This window comes from Mus musculus, chromosome 6 (assembly GCF_000001635.26).
Source record: "Mus musculus strain C57BL/6J chromosome 6, GRCm38.p6 C57BL/6J".
In the NCBI taxonomy this organism is placed as follows: Eukaryota; Metazoa; Chordata; class Mammalia; order Rodentia; family Muridae; genus Mus; species Mus musculus.
In genome coordinates this window covers 40,621,154-40,639,368 of record NC_000072.6, presented here as the reverse complement: position 1 = coordinate 40,639,368, position 18,215 = coordinate 40,621,154, and the positions used below count along the sequence as shown (strand labels likewise).

The 18,215-nt window shown below is 41.4% G+C and overlaps 1 protein-coding gene across 6 annotated transcripts in view; it reads right to left on the bottom strand.

The window, feature by feature from the left end:
• Positions 1 to 10,538, bottom strand: part of Mgam (maltase-glucoamylase) — a 140,293-nt gene extending 129,755 nt beyond the window's left edge. For 3 of the 6 annotated variants that reach the window (XM_006506042.1, XM_006506048.1, XM_011241330.1), the window contains exon 1: positions 4,477 to 4,565. The gene's annotated coding sequence lies outside the window, so the exon portion shown is untranslated. Of the gene's footprint in view, positions 1 to 4,476; positions 4,566 to 10,373 lie in introns of those variants that run through there. The other 3 variants (NM_001171003.1, NM_001368875.1, XM_006506044.2) reach the window with 2 other exon arrangements.
• Positions 10,539 to 18,215: the final 7,677 nt, after the last annotated feature.

Genomic DNA, 18,215 nt, shown 5'->3' with positions numbered 1-18,215 from the left:
GGAAGTGAGCGCAGCTTCCAGTCCCTGTAAAATCCCTACACTTTCCCTAAATACCCTAAAGATGCTGCCAGACTACTACTACTACTACTACTACTGTGTATCCCACCTGAAGACCTGGGAGGGCAGATTAATAAGCATGGCTACTGATTGCTTCAGAGTCCTAACAGCAGATCTATGGGCTTTTATGACGTTTGGGGTGTCATTATAATTATTGTAGTATTAGAAGCATTAAAACTATGATTACTGCTGACAATACGGCAAAGGGGAAGATCTGGGTTCACTTTAATCTGCCTTGACAGGTGATGCAAACAAGGCAGGAGGAGCCTGCTACTTCTGTTTTATTCCTCTAAATTCTTTAATGCTGGCACTACAAATCCTGTAGCCCTACTGCCTCAGGCCAAGTACTGTAAATTCTGTAATACTTTCCCATCTCGTCAGCCAATGAACATTGACTTACAGAAAATAATATTTTTGTCTAGAAAAAAATAGAGACCCTAGGTTCTACTCAACTTTGACTTTCAGAGAATGGGAGGCAGCAATCTATGGGGAAAGGCCATCTACCCCTGGGATTTTCCTACCCTTTCCCTAACCCTATGTCTACCCATCCCTACAGGATGCAGGCTTGAAACAAAGAAATCTACTCTGTTTTCAAGCTTGCCCTTGAGTTAGCCGGTTCCTTCTACCAACCCCTATCCCTGTCCACAGGTTTTGATTTGTGTGGGTTTCAGTTTTGGGTTTTGTGTCTTTTGACGCTAAGCAAGAGATGACCTTTAGATTCTGGTAACAACAGCTCAGGTTGAATGGTCAAGAAGTTCATATGACCATTTGTACAATCTGGTGGTACTGACCCTTTCTTCCATACACCATACACTGGCTCACTGGCTTCTTCAACTTACCTGTGCACTGATTATTCTGATATCTATCTATCTCTCTCTCTCTCTCTCTCTCTCTCTCTCTCTCTCCCTCCCTCCCTCTCTCTCCCTCCCTCCCTCTCTCTCCCTCCCTCCCTCTCTCTCCCTTCCTCCCTCTCTCTCTCCCTCCCTCCCTCCCTCCCCTCCCCCTCTCTCCCCCCTCTCTCCCCCCTCTCTCTCTCCCCCCCTCTCTTTCCCTCCCCCTCTCTCTCCCTCCCTCCCTCCCCCCTCCCCCCTCCCTCCCTCTTCCCCCCATCCCTCCCCCCCTCTGTGTGTGTGTGTGTGTGTGTGTGTGTGTGTGTGTGTGTGTCTTTAATTACACCGAGGAGGCAACTGGAGAGCCTGCCTGTCACATGTGAGGCCTGGGTTCCATCACCAGAACCACAAGTTTTAAAACTGTGTTTAAGAATTTTAAAAAAGGACTGGGAAATGAAAAAAAATGGTTTTAACAATTGCTGCTTGGCAATCGGTCATCATTCATTGAATATTCTTTTTGCTAAGTCAGCATATAATTGAAATCTTAATGCTAATGATAATCATAGTTCACAATGATCCAGCCAATGCACTAATAACTCTGCATAATTCTCATACAAGTAGGATGGAAATTAGGATTCATCAGATCACATTTCCTGCCACATAGCAGATATAGGGGATCGGGGACCCGAACGCTGCCCTTTGGACTTCAGAGCCAAATTTTCCATCTCACTCTTTAGTCTGTGCTGCTGGGCCCACAGCACACAGGGCACAACACCTTATGCTTTGTGGGTGATTGTAGTTTTATCATGTATCCTCTAGCTCATTAGCCAGGGCTAGATGGCAGATCATAGCTGCCTGCCTAAGCACGTCATACATGCATGATTTTCTTTAGTTCTCATAATCGTCCAGTAGGAATTATATTCTCCAATTCACAAATAAATTAACTGAGATTTATAGAACTTGGTAGTCCAAAGCTCATCTCTGTAACAGAGCCAAGTGTCAACAGACAACCAGAAGCCAATACCTACTATGAGTCACACAGGCAGAAAAACATATATAGCCATGAAAAATAAGTGTTTTTTAAATTAAGAGACAAGATACATAAGTGTCTATAAAAAGATGACAAGAAGGCTTACAAAAGGGAACAAGTTTTCTGATGTTTCTGTCTCCACAATAGCTGAGACATTTGTATAAGCACCTATAAATATCAAATTACCTTGAGTTTAGGGAGTACAATAGATTCTCTATGACTGAAGAAAGAAAGGCTACTGATGTCCATTATGGCTGATTTATTCATCATAAGTTTATCAAAGCTATGGTTTTAAATGGGGAAGAGAAGCGTGCTTGCAGTTTGTTTGTTTGCTACATTTATTAGGCTCCTACTGTATGTAAGCATCCTTCCAGGATCTGGTTATGCTCAGTGAACAAAACATAAAAAATCCCAGTCATGGTGGGACCTACATCCTTGTGAATAGAAAAGCAAGACAATATACCAAATAAACCATACAGCAGATTATACTACAAAAGGTCTGTGGGAAGGCAAGCAGGAGAGAGAATGAGGGAACACAAGGGAAGAGATACAATGTAATGAAAACCTAACAGAAATTATAAGAACTATTACTGCACATAAACCATATATATCCAATAGAAGTTTTCAATTTTGAATGGATAGTTGTCACATCTCACTTTATGTGCATCATTGTAGCTGTTTGGGCAAATAAATGGGTAAATGACATGAGGGTCAAATTATTAAAATGGCCTTGTCGGTTAAGGTGACAACGTTGGATAACTCTCCTCTGAAGGAAAGCCAGAGTCAGTGTCGGATCCAAGCTGTTCTTTTAAAACTCGTGTGATAACAGATAAGAAATCTAGCCAGGCAGTGGTGGCGCACACCTTTAATCCCAGCACTTGGGAGGCAGAGGCAGGCAGATCTCTGAGTTCGAGGCCAGCCTGGTCTACAGAGTGAGTTCCAGGACAGCCCAGGGCTACACAGAGAAACCCTGTCTCGGGAAAAAAAAAAAATCTAGCAAAAAGCTTTATAGAGAACTAGAAAGAGTTGCTTTGCTTAGAAAGCGCCAACAAACATGTTTATTTCACAGAGGTGTTCAGCAATATTTAGCAAGTTTTCCTGGGATCTCCTGGCTACTTGAGAATAGAAAGGGGGAAATTAGCTAAGTGAAGAACTCTAATCCTACCCGGGTGTGTGACCTAAGGGGTGAGGGGTGGAACACTTAACATGCGACCTCAGTTTTTCAGCATTCTTTGAAGAGGCTGCATCCTTCTGTTATTTCAAGCCAGCGTACACAAGGCTTTCTCTTCCTTATCACCCCCACCATTACGGTCTGAACCAAGTTTACTTGAAAATTACTTCTTTTAGTTCCCTCTCATTCTTAGTGCTCCATGCTTATGAACACTCTGTGATGTAACTCAAGAGTTCATTAAAACTCCAGTGTGAGGAAGTGACTGTTTAAAGCCAGGGGTATCAGTTTGAGTGAAATGGTGATGGGCTTTCTTGAATTCAGGGCACTTGAGAAAACGTCATTCCACTTCCTTCAGGCACCTTTCCCAGAACAGCAGACCAAGAACCACTCCCTGTAGGACCCAAGGTCCTTACTTCCCATAAGTCCTCTCTGTCCTGTACTGTGACGTTAGAGATCAGGAGTTCCCGAGCACACTGGACCCACTGTTCACACTAGCGCAGGGAACACCCTGGCAGCTTTTCCAGTGAAAACATGGAGTTAGTCTCTTCCTTTTCCCAGTAGTAACACCGTCTGCCTTCTGTGGCCAATCAGAAAAGACATGCCCACTGTCTAGATAGGCTTTAGCAACTTAGTAACTATTAACTGTCACCAGGAAGAAGCCAGTAACAATCCCTTGCCTTCTCCTCTTGCCCCAGGCACTTCCATTCTGTGTCGCATAGAACTGCCAGTCTAAATATACATGATTCCCTTTGTGACTTCCCTATAATTCCATCTGAGATCTCTCCTAACCTCTCCCTCACATATTTCTCTAGAGATCACTATAGACATAGTAACATCTCCTTGGCCTCTTCACTAAAACAATTTTGTATACGATCAATAAAGCCACCAAACCCATAATCGGTAGTGCCTCCCTTGTCCTGCCTATCACAGGTACTCTAATTACCATTCCTTGGCCACCGCTCCATACCCTTTCAGAAATGACTGGCCCACCAAGCTGCACACTCACCCCCAATCGTCCTCCTTTTCTTCATCTCTCCTAAGTTGTTCGAAGAATCTGAATTTCTGTCTGCTATCTCTATTCTTCACACTTCAACACCATCATACACAAGTACATAGATTTATCTATAATCAGGCTTACAGATCCTGCATGAATTCAGAGGAATGCATCCGTAAACACACGTGAAACACAGGCTTCCCCAGAGGGGGGGAAAAAATGAGTGAGTTAAATTTTAAGAGTGTGCTTGCATAATTTTGGTGGTGGTTGGTTTTGTTCAAAGTATCAAAGGCCCTTTGACCAAAGAAGGTTGGCACAAATTCACGCCAACCTGTACACACATACTTTCACACAAGTCTGAAACCAAAAAGGAATATGCTGTTCATAGACAAACCTCATTGTCTGCTGCAGCTGCTCCCAGTGGCTCTGAAGAATGGCCTAGCAATAAAGGCTGAGGAGAGCAATTCACAGAAAGCAAGCCAAGGGCTGGTGACTGCTTTCTGGCCAATTGGGAAAATGTAAATGACCTTTGAGTGCAAATCACAGGCAAGCTTTCATTTCCAAGACCCAGACTGTTAGTTAATCAGTAATCAGTCTTCCACTCTCTACCTGAGGGTGACAACTTTTTCTATGGGCAGAGGGGAGGTGTCAAATTGTCTTTTCATAGAGATCACCAAAGAGCTTCAGAAAACACAGGTATTTATATTATGATTCATAACAGTAGCAACAAAAAATAATTTTATGATTGGATGTCTTCACAACATGAGGAACTGTATAAAAAGATTGCAGCATTAGGGAGGTTGAGAACCACTGCTCTATGAAGAACATCTCTAAGACCTTAGGGCAAGAAGTCAAGGCCATGACCCATTTTTTTTCTCCTTTGTGAGTTTATTTAGCCCTCAGAACCTTTAAGGTGTCTGTTAAAATAACAAAGCTAACTAAATTTGTAGACAGTAAAAGAGAAAGAAAAATAACTGGTCTGGAATCCAAGAATAACTCTGGTTTCTCTCAGAGATTATCAACTTCTCAGGAACTCGTTGGAAATAATAACTCACTGGTCTGCTCATTTGTGATAGAAGAAAATTGTCTTGAAAATGTTATCAAGGGCTGGTGAGATGGCTCAGTGGGTTAGAGCACCCGACTGCTCTTCCGAAGGTCCAGAGTTCAAATCCCAGCGACCACATGGTGGCTCACAACCATCCGTAACAAGATCTGACCCCCTCTTCTGGAGTGTCTGGGGACAGCTACAATGTACTTACATATAATAAATAAATGAATAAATCTTTAAAAGAAAAAAAAAAAAAAAAAAAAAAGAAAATGTTATCAAAGTACTTTGATCTTAAGACCATGAAAATATTCTTAAGATTGTTTTTTGCTATGGAGATCCTTTGGCAACCTCTTATCTGGATATGCTTAGAGCTGTTTTTAAATGTATAGGTAAAATATTCAAAAGGTATACAAAGAAAAAAAATATAGTGAATTTTAATTGCAACAACAATTTTAATTAATGACATTTTGACTAATGGTAGAACAATAGGCGTAATTATGATTGGTATTTCAAAGAAGTATTAAGTATTAACAATCTCTCAATATTATCTTAACCATATGAGGTAACATAACCTCTTGGACTAAAGTCACAAGTACTGCTTAACACTACTGTGGTTTGCAGCCAGCATTTGTACTGAAAAGAAATGCTAAATCTCAGTGGGGAATTAACAAAGAGTATATAATTATTTCCCCCTTCCAAGTTCACCAAGTTCTCTGGTTTATGTCTACAGATTATAGGTGCAGAAGCCTCCTTTATCACTGAGTATGTTTTCTCTAGGCAGGGCAGAGTCCTCCCCAATGACTGCCTCACATGTAATTCATAAACCTGGGATACCAGTCCTTGAAGAAATAAGAGCAGAATCAAAGATGTGTAGGAAGGCTTTTATGAAAATATATCTGAGTAATTTGATGTCTATTGACCTTAATAATTTTTCAGTGTGGATTTTATTTTTAACTCTGTTTTTTTAATTTTATTCTCTAGTAATTTATATATTTTTATAATTCACTTTTATTGAATATCTTATTTATTTACAATTCAAATGTTATCCCCTTTCCCTATTTACGTCCCCCCCAAGCCCCCTGTCAAATTTCACTCCTCCTGCTTCTATGAGGGTGTATACCCACCCACCCACTCCTACCTCCCCACCCTCACATTCCCCTACACTGAGACATTGAGCCTTCACGGGTCCAAGGGCCTCTTCTCCCATTGACACCCGATAAGGCCATCCTCTGCTACATATACAGCTGGAGCCATGGGTCCCTCCATGTGCACTTCTTGGTTGGTGGTTTAATCCCTGGGAGCTCTGGTTGGTTGATATTGTTGTTCTTCTTATGGATTGCAAACCCCTTCAGCTCCTTCAGTCCTCTCTCTAACTCCTCCACTGGGGACCCTGTGATCAGTTCAATGGTTGACTGTGAGCATCCACCTCTATATATGTCAGGCTCTGGCGAAGCCTCTCAGGAAATAACTATATCAGGCCCCTATCAGCATTCACTTCTTGGCATCCACAATAGTGTCTGGGTTTGATGACTGTATATGGGATGGATCCCCAGGTGGGACAGTCTCTGAACGGCCTTTCCTTCAGTCTCTGCTCCACACTTTGTCTCTGTGTTTGCTCCCATGAGTATTTTGTTACCCTTTCTAAGAAGGACCAAAGGACCCACACTTTGTTCTTCCTTCTTCTTGAGGTTCATGTGGTCTGTGAATTATATCTTGGGTATTCTGAGCTTTTGGGGGTAATATCTACTTATCAGTGAGGGCATATCATATGTGTTCTTTTGTGATTGGGTTAAAGATCTCACTCTATAACATATTGAAAATTTAAAAGTTTAAATCTTTTTTCCTTTTTTACTAAGCACCATTTTAAAAGCCCTGCTTAATCACCCCTTACACTGATCTGCTTGGGTGGACCACTAAAGGGTCAGGAAATATTGAGACAAAAATAAATCATGATTATGAGCTATATCAACAACCCAAACAAATGTTACCATCTCTCATCTTGGTCACATCATAAAAGCCTGGAACAATCAAAATGGAATCATTTTTATCTTTTTTATAAACTCAGTTCCTTATCCTTCAGTTTCTCCTATCACCATTTATTGTGAAAATCTTGTCAGGAATCAACCTTCACAGAGAACCAACGGACCAACAGCTAATGAGCTTTCTATTCTAAAGTCTTCAGGAAATAGAGATTTACAAACACAAGGAGTGTAGACTATGATGCCTTTGACTGGCTATTGGCCATTCTCGTCCCTGGAGAGTGTGGCCTACACAGCTGACTCCCTAGGAATCATCCTCACACTGGGAGTGCTTTATTCCACAATGGTCCCTTTAGCCATTGTCACTCTCATCCTTCAAGAGTACTTTATGTACCTATGTAACCTACCTTATGTACCTGGATAACACACACTATGCTCTGAATGCCCCATCTGAAATCATTTCACATAGAACACAATTACTGAAGAGTGGAATGGAGGCCAGAATAATATCCCAGTAACATTATACAAATATAGGCCCCTCCTATTATAGATGAGGAAACCAGGGCCCAGGAATGTTGTGAGGTTTGTTTTGCAGCTAACCAAAACAGCAGCAAAGGTCTAGATCTGAGTTCAAAGCCCAGGTCTGCTTGCTAAAGCAGGAGCTTGGGTAAGTAAGTCTGTCTCCTTAACTTAAATGGTGATAAAAAGTGGTACCTAGCCAAAACATATAAAATAAAGCAATGCAGGTAGAAGTTGATGTTACAATTATTGTGAGACTGATGCTCTGCCAAGATGTGGGCTTCCTCTTTGACTGTGTCAACCTCTCTGTCAAGCATAGCTCATGATTCTGAACACAGCAAGAAAAAGATGGAACATCTATTTCACACCAGGCTTACACTTAATATTGGCATGTGTGACTTTGTCTGATTATAGCAATAGTAAGATTTAGAAAATTCTGCTCCAAGCCCTTGATTTAAAAGACAACTCAGGCAGGTCCAAGTAACAAGTACTAGGATGTTTTGAGTCTTTTTCTACTGAGTGACATAGCCTTGGCTTCATAGATGTCATGAAAACATGGCTCATCAAGAGCTATGAAGATCTTTAACTGTAAGGAATATGTAACAGGATAAGACAGTTCCTCTACCCCTTGGGCCAACACTCAGAGTGGCTTCCAACTTGTAATAAGGACACATGCTCCACTATGTTCATAGCAACCTTAGTTATAATAGCCAGAAGCTGGGAAGAACCCAGATGTCCCTCAACAGAGGAATGGATACAGAAAATGTGGTACATTTACACAATGGAGTACTACTCAGCAATCAAAAACAATGAATTTATGAAATTCTTAGGCAAATGGGTGGATCTGGAGGATATCATCCTGAGTGAGGTAACCCAATCACAAAAGAACACACATGATATGCACTCACTGATTAGATTGCCACATCTAAATCAAGCATTGGCCCCTTGGCTATTCTCCACTTGCAGTGACAGAAACTATAGTAATGACCCACTTCTCTACACAGTGCAGTTCAGTGTATAGCTTTTGTGTTCTGTAAATGAGGTACCATCAGAATTCAACACTGATAGAGGGATCCCTATAGCCCATATTATACTAAATGACTCAAATATTTCCCCATTTCTTCCTCATACTATAAAATGGGTACTCTTATCCCTCAAGATGAAAAACATGAAGCACCAAAACAACTTGCCCAACCATGTAACACATCAAATGTTTTAGTATTTAATTCAAAATATGACCTCTCTGTCTCCCATGGTTCCCAGTAGTGCAAATGTATCTGGATGAGGATCCCTGGAAGATGTGCAAGGTATGTCAATTGGCAAAATGTCAAAGACAATGAGAAAGAAGCGAGAGGGTTCATGTGACCATTTAACATAATCATATGTCATAGCAAGCACATATTCTTGTTGCTTTTCTCATATCTCTTTTTCCACAAGGATTTCCTTCCATGCATAGCAGACCCCTGGGTACCCACTGAGGCTCTGTTAGGTGAGTTTCTTCCAATTCACTATCACAGACAAAGCCCTAAGAGGGCTTAATCTGATAAAGAGCCCAGAGAGCCAGGAAAGCCCATTCCATATTCTTTCTCCTCCTTGCAGTATCTTGTGTGCTCTCCCTTCCTAGTTAAAGCAGGTTTATATAAACACTCTTCTCAGCAGTATACAGTCTACCAGCTATAGGCTGAGAGTAACTGACACGTCTGAAGCCATTCCTTCAGTCTGAAGCTGTGGAGTACAGCATTTAAATAAAAGCAAATGATTTTTTGAAGAGTAATTCAGTATTACATCACTAAATGACTGTTTAGAAGTCTCCAGATGGGATGTTGTGTCATAAAAATCATGGGATTTGAAATGAAATGAACCTGTGCAAATGGTCTCTATACTTTCTGTATATCTCAGTCAGTCACTGTGAGTTTCTGAAACTCTTGTCACCTACAAATTATGGGTTATAATATAAACACAAGTTTTTAACCAAACCTGAGATAATTAGTAGCTGATATGGAATGCCAATTTCCCAGACCTCTTATACTATTATTACTATTATCATTATTATTATTATTATTATTATTATTTATTGTTGTTATTGGTTTTGTTGTGAAAGTAAAATAACACTAAGAAGTATCTAAGCTTACGTTCTGTTAAGAACTGTTTTTCTCCAGTCTTCCTGCGGTGCACACCTGTAATTCCAGTCCTCAGGAAGAAAAGGCAAGAGATCACAAGCCTGTGGCCAGCCAAGGATATATATATATATATATGTATATATATATATATATATATATATATATATATATATATATATACATATATATATATATATATATAGTACAACCCTGTCTCATGAAACCAATAACTAAGGGATCTAGCTCAGTGATAGAGTGAATATCATGTGCATGGCCCTGGGTTCCAATCTCCTATAAAAAGCTCAACACTCAGCTGTTTTTCCAATTTGTTAGTCTCCAAATACCCACCATTAACCTGAGCTTAAAAGGTTTCCCCTCACTGAAGACTGGAATAGATACATGGATGAGAATCATTATATCACAGACTAAGCTAATTCTACAGGATAGTGGAAGAAGTCAAAAGCTAGATACCATACCACCCTGACACACACTCACACATGCACACTCACAGACACACACACACACATGTGCTCAAACCAACTCCATCTTCCCTCTGCCTCTTGAAACAATTTCCCCCACGCACTGTCCACTGTTTCTCTTTATTAAGGCTGAGATCTTTCCCTACCTTTGTTCCTCATGGAAGCCGAGACAGTCACATCACAGGCCACCTGGACAAGGAGAAAAGGAATTAGAGTGAGAAGCAGTCTAGCAGTCTTCTCTGCCCAGAAATGGTAGAGGAAGGTGAGGATATAAACAACCCACAGAGAGGGTTGCAGAATTTCCTCGTGTTGTGAAATGCCTACTGTTCCACCATTTTATACTGCCTTTGTCATTCCCCACCCCTGGGCACAGATAAGAGCATGTGCACGCAGAAATCAAGGAAAGGGGCATTACAATAATACGTTAACCAATACTCACGTGTTCATAATAAAACTCTGCATCTGTACACGACACCTTGCAGCTTTCAGGACATTTAATCTGCATCATCTATTAGATAACAACAGGCCCATGGGACAAGGCAAGCATTTTAAACCCTATCAATAAATGAGGAAAGAGGAAAAGGCATCTGCTAAAGTTCACTCCGTGCCACACCCACTGCCCTGATTTTAACCTATTAATCCGAGGCTCAAAAAGTCTACAGTCAGTAAATCTAGAAAAGTGCCTTTAAGATTAAAAGTTGGTTTTTGCATTGAACAAATTCAACATTCATTTGTTACCAGGCCTCCAGAACATAAACCCGTGAATTCTACCAGTTATTAGATTCTATTGTCAGTATCCAGAGATGGCTTCCTCCCTCCAACTCAGATCTTATCTGAAAACTCCCATTATTTTCTCTGTGGCTTCTTCGCCCTACTGAGATGTACACACTCCCAGCCCCGAACAGTCCATTCCTGCAAGGGCAGCTCAACATAAACCTAACCTTATGATCACGACCCAAACAACCAGCACTAAACAGGTGATTCAAACTTCCTAAGTGGATTCTCCACCCAGACATTTGGATTGGAGATATGAAATATGCATGGTCTTGTTGGGCAGTAGGTCTGTGGATCCTGTCACACTGCTGGGAAACAGAATGTAAAGAGTTTAAGTACGTGTTTGTCCCAAGGAAAATTGAAAAGATAAACAAAGAACAGCAGGAATAAGACAATTCAAACATCTGCTGTGGCTTGGATATAGTTTGTCCAGTAAGGGACGCTACTGTGCTCTGAAAGGAAGTCATGGGACCTGTGAGAAGTGGGGCCTGGGGAGTGGGCCATTGAACATCTTGCCTTTGCAAAGAAATAATGCACATCTCACAGGAGTCTGGTTAGTTCTGATGACAGTTAGTACAGAAGTCTAGCTGCCCCTTCCTTGGGCTTTCGCTTTCCGTCACAAGAGTAATTTCTCCTTCCTGTAAAAGCTCCTGCTATCTGCCATGATGTAATAGAGCCAACCCAGGCCCCAACTCCCAGCCAAACCCGGCAACATACTGCTTAGACTTCAATCCCTCAAAACTGTGAGCTAAATAGACCTAGTTTTTATAATAACAATAATAATAATAATAATAATAATAATAATAACTTTCCTCAGTATTTAATTTATCAACTGAAAACAGACTAGTATAAAAACCAAAAGCAGAGAGAAGTGGCAGTGTTTTTCTAATTTCTGTGAAGTTGATGAGTTGAGTCACCTTCATGTGACTCTTCTGATTCTTCATACAAACATTACTTTACTATGCTATCGTTCTCATTGCTCACAGTGGGAATACGTGTGTTTCTGTTGCTGTTTCTGAATATTACCAAGCCATGTAAGTAAAAGATCCCTGCTAGTCCTCCTCTAACAGGCTCAAGTGGTCTTCTTTCACCCAGTACAAACCAATATCGCTGCTAAAACTTTATCACTCCAGTTTATCCTGTGAACCACACATCTCCAGCTGCTTGTGTTTTTCTGGATATTATAATCATCTGCAATTGCAGAACCTCCAAATCTCCACCAAAACCTATGAGTTATTTGGATTGTGTGTGTGTGTGTGTGTGTGTGTGTGTGTGTGTGTGTGTGTGTGTGTGTGTGTTATATATTTAAAGTAAAAGGCATATGTCCTGAGGGGTATATTATGGCATAGTGGGAAGTGCCTAATACATTCTCATTTTGATTCAATTTTAGACTAAGATTGTTGAAGAAATATCTATCAACTTTGAATCACAAAAATATGGTAGTAAATATGACCGTAAGTAAATATGTATGATTTCCTCTAAATGGTCTTTGATAGTTGTACTTCCTTCCATCCTCATACCGTGGATGGACAGCTAATCCAATATAAAGGTACACTGTCTAAGTTCACAAATAGTGTTGAACAGCCATGTATGGAATCTGCCGTTGTGTCCTCTTCTCTGACCCAGCCCCCTTTCCTAGAGTGCTTCTCTCTCCCATACTTCTCTCTGGGACCCACCACGGCCACACTGTTTCCTGCTTGAACTAACTCCATGTCAGTTAGACAAAGACCTCTCAAAGGATGAGTGCTACCGTGTTCCCTGACCTTTTACCTTACAATCTGTGAGAGACCTGGGCAGAGTTCGTAACCACCCAAGGTAGTGTAGCTCTATTCGTTTTAATAAAAGCCTCCTCCCTTCAGTTCATGGTTGTGTGCCAAAGAGAAACTTGGAAAATGCCCAGCTTCTTTTAAAAGGAGTCCCTACCTGTGGGACAATGGACTGTGCTAGGAAATTTAGTAAGGTTGAGAGGGTTGTAAGCCCTGGGGCAGGAGCTTCACCTGCCCCTGACCAGACCCCTATCACGTGATCACACTCCCTACATAGGAATGTGACCTATGGTCACATAAATCAGAACAGAGTTCTCCATGCTAATGAGGTATCTAGAGGTCCTGGGGGTTTAGACAATAAGCTTCCCTTTCTGGACATTCCTTCCTGCAAGAGGTATTTAATCTCTGTTCCACCCTAAGGAGATAGTATGCACCCATTTTCCATGATGAACAGTCAATAAATGGGGAGCATGGAGAAAGCCTTCCTCTATGGAGCCATAGCCTAAGTCTCCCTCAGAAGGCCCTCTGTGCTCCCAGACATTCACCACTGTGGAACTAAGCCAGAGTTCCCCATCCTCCACACCCCTGGCCCTGGGCTCATCTTCAGCCCATGGGCCTCCTCTATTCTTGGCTCTTCTGTGACTTCCAGTAGTGTCTGGATTTCCAGGAGTCTGAGAAGCCCTGACCCAGCCTCAATGTAGGCCCCTGGACCCCTGACCCTCCATTCCTGACTCTTTTGTGTGATTTCAAGTGGCGACTGGATGCCCAGAGAGTCAGGGCATCCCAGCTTCTGCCTCTTAAATCTTAGACTATGTTTTCCCACCCCCTGAGCAGTGTATTGGTGCTTCCCTCAAACCCTGCACCCTACTGTGGCGTAGAATAAATGCAGTTTGGCGTATTTGCGGATTTTCTCTGCCCAGCGGAGTTTCCACATCACAGCATCTGGGCAAAACGTGGAACCACATCTACCCACAGCCCCTGCCGAGGAATGTGAGTCTATTTATGCCCCTAATCATAAGGTTTCATGTTGGTATCATTACTGGCTGCATAGCACCTAATCTAAGAACACACAACTGAAGTCTGTACTATGTGACAACTATAGCATCTCCATGCTATCTGCACGTAAGACCTTGAGAAATTTGGAAGAAGGATTAATTAGTAATTGGGGGTAAAGGACAGAGTAAAATAAATAAGAGCTAGGTGAGAGAGAATCCTTAACTTCACAGCATACTAGTATGGCTCTGTCCACATCCCTTTTATGTGTAATGAAGTCATATGCTTTAAAATGGAAGAACTAAAGGCATCGTTTATTTCTACTCATGTTCCTCATTTTTTCTGATTCATTGTGATAGGCAAACTTAGGAATCAAATTTACCTCCTCATTCCATTTCCTGTTTTCACATGCTGTAATAGTTACATGTCAGACACTTCTTAAACACAAGACACCTCTTGTTTCTCTCCTTCTACAAATATTTGAGCAATAGATCTCCTCTGTCTCTCCTACTCTCCTCCTTCTCTCGATCCTTCTTTCCCCTCTGAATGTTTGAGTTCCAAGGGCAAGATTGCATATCAGATTAGTTAGTATTAGCATTCATCTTCCAGTAATAGTGACTCAAACATCATGGCTCAAAGACAGGGACTCTTCATGTATCATATGATGAAGAGCCTGGAAGACAACAGTTGTTGGTCTGCGTTCAGTTGTTCTGGGATCTGAGGAATCTAAGGTATCAGGGTGAGTGCTTGACATTTGTCTTTCCTCTCATGGGTGTTTCCAATCATAGCAGCCAAGTTTCCACACAAAAAGAAAGGTGTCAGGACTTTCTAAGAAGTCTCGCCAAATTATTCTTTGCATATCATCAGCTATTAGGTGGGAGAAAAGAAATACATACCTTCTTTCTACTTGGGAAAGTTTGTGTATCCAACAACAAAGGGGCTGTCAGTAATGAAGCAGAGGGCTCATATCACATAGGCACTTGGTACTACTCACCACACAGAATGGCAATCCCATGTGTAGACCCTGCTTGGGCTAACCATGTGCTCCAACCTTAACTGCTGCAGACTACTGCCTCCACACTATGTCTGGTTTGACAAGAATAAAACTCACACTACATTCCCTTCACTGGTACATACCTCACATAAGAGCAATAAGTCAGAAAGCTTTTAAGAACCCTGGGAACTCTAAAATATTCAAAAACCAATCAAGATTCTTCCATCTCTAACTTAATATCTATCTATTGATCATCTATCTATATCAGAATTTCACTGTGCAGCTCTGACTGGCCTAGAACTCACAATGTAGACCAGGTAGGCTGGCACAGAGATATGCTTGTATCTGCCTCTTGAGAGCTGGGATTAAAGACATGTACTACCACACAGAATCAAAGTGATTTGTGAAATTATATTTTTATTTGTTATATGTATGACATGTATGTATGCCTATATGAGTAAATGTCACATGTACATGAAAGAGAACCTGCAGAGGCCAGAAACAGGCTTGAAGAGACAGGTGGTTGTGAGTCACTTGACATGAGTGCTAGGAGACAAACTCAGTTCCTTTGGAAGAACAAGTCATTTTAAACACCAAAGGATCTCTCCAGCTCCATTGGATCTCATTTTTAAAGCATTCAAGTGAATGACAAATAATTCCTATGGCTAAGAATACAATATGGAGTCATTGTTTTTAATAGCTGAGTAGTACTCCATTGTGTAAATGTACCACATTTTCTGTATCCGTTCCTCTGTTGAGGGACATCTGGGTACTTTCCAGCTTCTGGCTATTATAAATAAGGCTGCTATGAACATAGCAGAGTATGTGTCCTTGTTGGGGATTCTTTTGGATATATGCCCAGGGGTGGTATAGCTGTGTCCTCAGGTAGTACTATGTCCAGTTTTCTGAGAAACTGTCAGGCTGATTTCCAGCGTGGTTGCACCAGCTTGCAATCCCACTAACAATGGAGAAGTGTTATGCTTTCTCCACATCCTTGCCACATCTGCTGTCACCTGAGTTTTTTGATGTTAGCCATTCTGACTGATGTGAGGTGGAGTCTCAGGATTGTTTTGATTTGCATTTCCCTGATGACTCAAGATGTTGAACACTTCTTTAGGTGCTTCTCAGCCATTAAGTATTCCTCAGTTGAGAATTCTTTGTTTAGCTCTGCACCCCATTTTAATAGGGTTATTTGGTTCTCTGGAGTCTAACTTCTTGAGTTCTTTGTATATATTGGATATTAGCCCCCTATGGGGTGTAGGATTAGTAAAGATCTTTTCCCAATCTGTTGGTTGCCACTTTATCCTATTAACACTGTCCTTTGCCTTACAGAAGCTTTGATATTTTATGAGATCCCATTTGATTCTTAGTCTTAGAGCATAAGCCATCAATGTTCTGTTCAGGAAATTTTCCTGTGCCCATGTACTCAAGGCTCTTCCCTACTTTCTCTTCTATTAGTTTCAGTGTATTTGATTTATGTGGAAGTCCTTGATCCACTTGGACTTGAGCTTTATACAAGAGATAAGAATGGATTGATTTGCATTCTTCTACATGCTGACCTCAGTTAACCCAGCACTATTTATTGAAAATACTGTCTTTTTTTCCACTGGATGGTTTCAGCTTCTTTGTCACGATCAAGTAACCACAGGTGTGTGGGTTCATTTCTGGGTCTTCAATTCTATTCCATTCATCTACCTGCCTGTCTATGTACCAATACCATTCAGTTTTTATGACTATTTCTCTGTAATATAGATTGAGGTCAGGAATAGTGATTCCCCCAAAAGTTCTTTTATGATTGAGAATAGTTTTCACTATCCTGGGCTTTTTGCTATTCCAAATGAATTTGCAAATTGCTCTTTCTAATTCTATGAAGAATAGGCAAATAGATGGAACAAGAAAATATCATCCTGAGTGAGGTAACCCAATCACAAAAGAACACACATGATATGCAGTCACTGATAAGTGGATATTAGCCCAAAAGCTCAGAATACCCAAGATAAAATTCACAGACCACATGAATCTCAAGAAGAAGGAAAAACAAAGTGTGGACACTTCAATCCTTCTTAGAAGAGCAAACAAAATACTCACAGGAGGAAATACAGAGACAAAGTGTGGAGCAGAGACTAAAAGGAAAGGCCATCCAGAGACTGCCCCACCTGGGGATCCATCCCATATACAGACACCAAACCCAGACACTATTGTGGATGCCAAGAAGTGCTTGCTGACAGGAGCCTGATGTAGCTGTCTCCTGAGAGCTTCTGTCAGAACCTGACAAATTCAGAGACAGATGCTCTCAGCCAACCATTGGCTGAGCACGGGGTGCCCAATGGAGGAGTTAGAAAAAGAACTGAAGGAACTAAAGGGGTTTGCAGCCCATAAGAAGAACAGCAGTAGCAACCAACTAGACCCCCCCCAGAGCTCCCAGAAACTAAACCACTAGCCAGAGAACACATGGAGTGAACCATGGCTCTAGTCACATATGTAGCAGAGTATGGCCTTGTTGGGCATCAGTGGGAGGAGAGGCCTTTGGACCTGTGAAGGCTTTATGCCCCCAGTGTAGGGGAATGCCAGGGCAGGGAGGCAGGAGTGGGTAGGTGGGTGTGGGAGCACTTTCATAGAAGAAGGGGGGATGGGATAGGGGGTTTTCAGAGGGGAAACCAGGAAAGGGGATAACATTTGAAATGTGAATAAATAAAATATCCAATAAAAAAGAAAGAAAAACACAACATGGATCTTGAAGAAAGGTCCAGTATGCAAGCCATGTTCTCATTCCTTCAGAGAGAGTGGTTATTGCTGAGCTCCTGGTAAAATTCTTTCCTCCTTGTATCTTAGTGCTTTTCAAATGTAAGGGCGTAGTGTGCATCAGAATCTCCCAGATGGCTTGGTAAGTGCAGACAATGGGGCTGTACCTTTAGGTTTCTGAGGTTGTAAGTTAACGTGGAGAATAACAAGTTCTACTTCTTTCTGTATAGCTCTGGCTGTCCTAGAACTCACTCTGTAGCCCAGGCTGGCCTCGAACTCAGAAATCCGCCTGCCTCTGCCTCCCAAGTGCTGGGATTAAAGGCATGCACCACCACTGCCCAGCATACAAGTTCTACCTCTTAAGAATCAGATTTTTTTTTCCAGAGTGGTTGTTCAAGCTTGCAATCACACCAGCAGTGGAGGAGTGTTCCTCTTTCTCCACATCCTCGCCAGCATCTGCTGTCACCTGAATTTTTGATCTTAGCCATTCTGACTGGTGTGAGGTGGAATCTCAGGGTTGTTTTGATTTGCATTTCCCTGATGATAAAGGATGTTGAACATTTTTTCAGGTGCTTATCAGCCATTCGGTATTCCTCAGGTGAGAATTCCTTATTTAGCTCTGAGCCCCATTTTTTAATGGGGTTATTTGATTTTTGATTTTTTATCAGATTTTTTTTTTGGATTCTAACTTCTTGAGTTCTGTATATATTTTGGATATT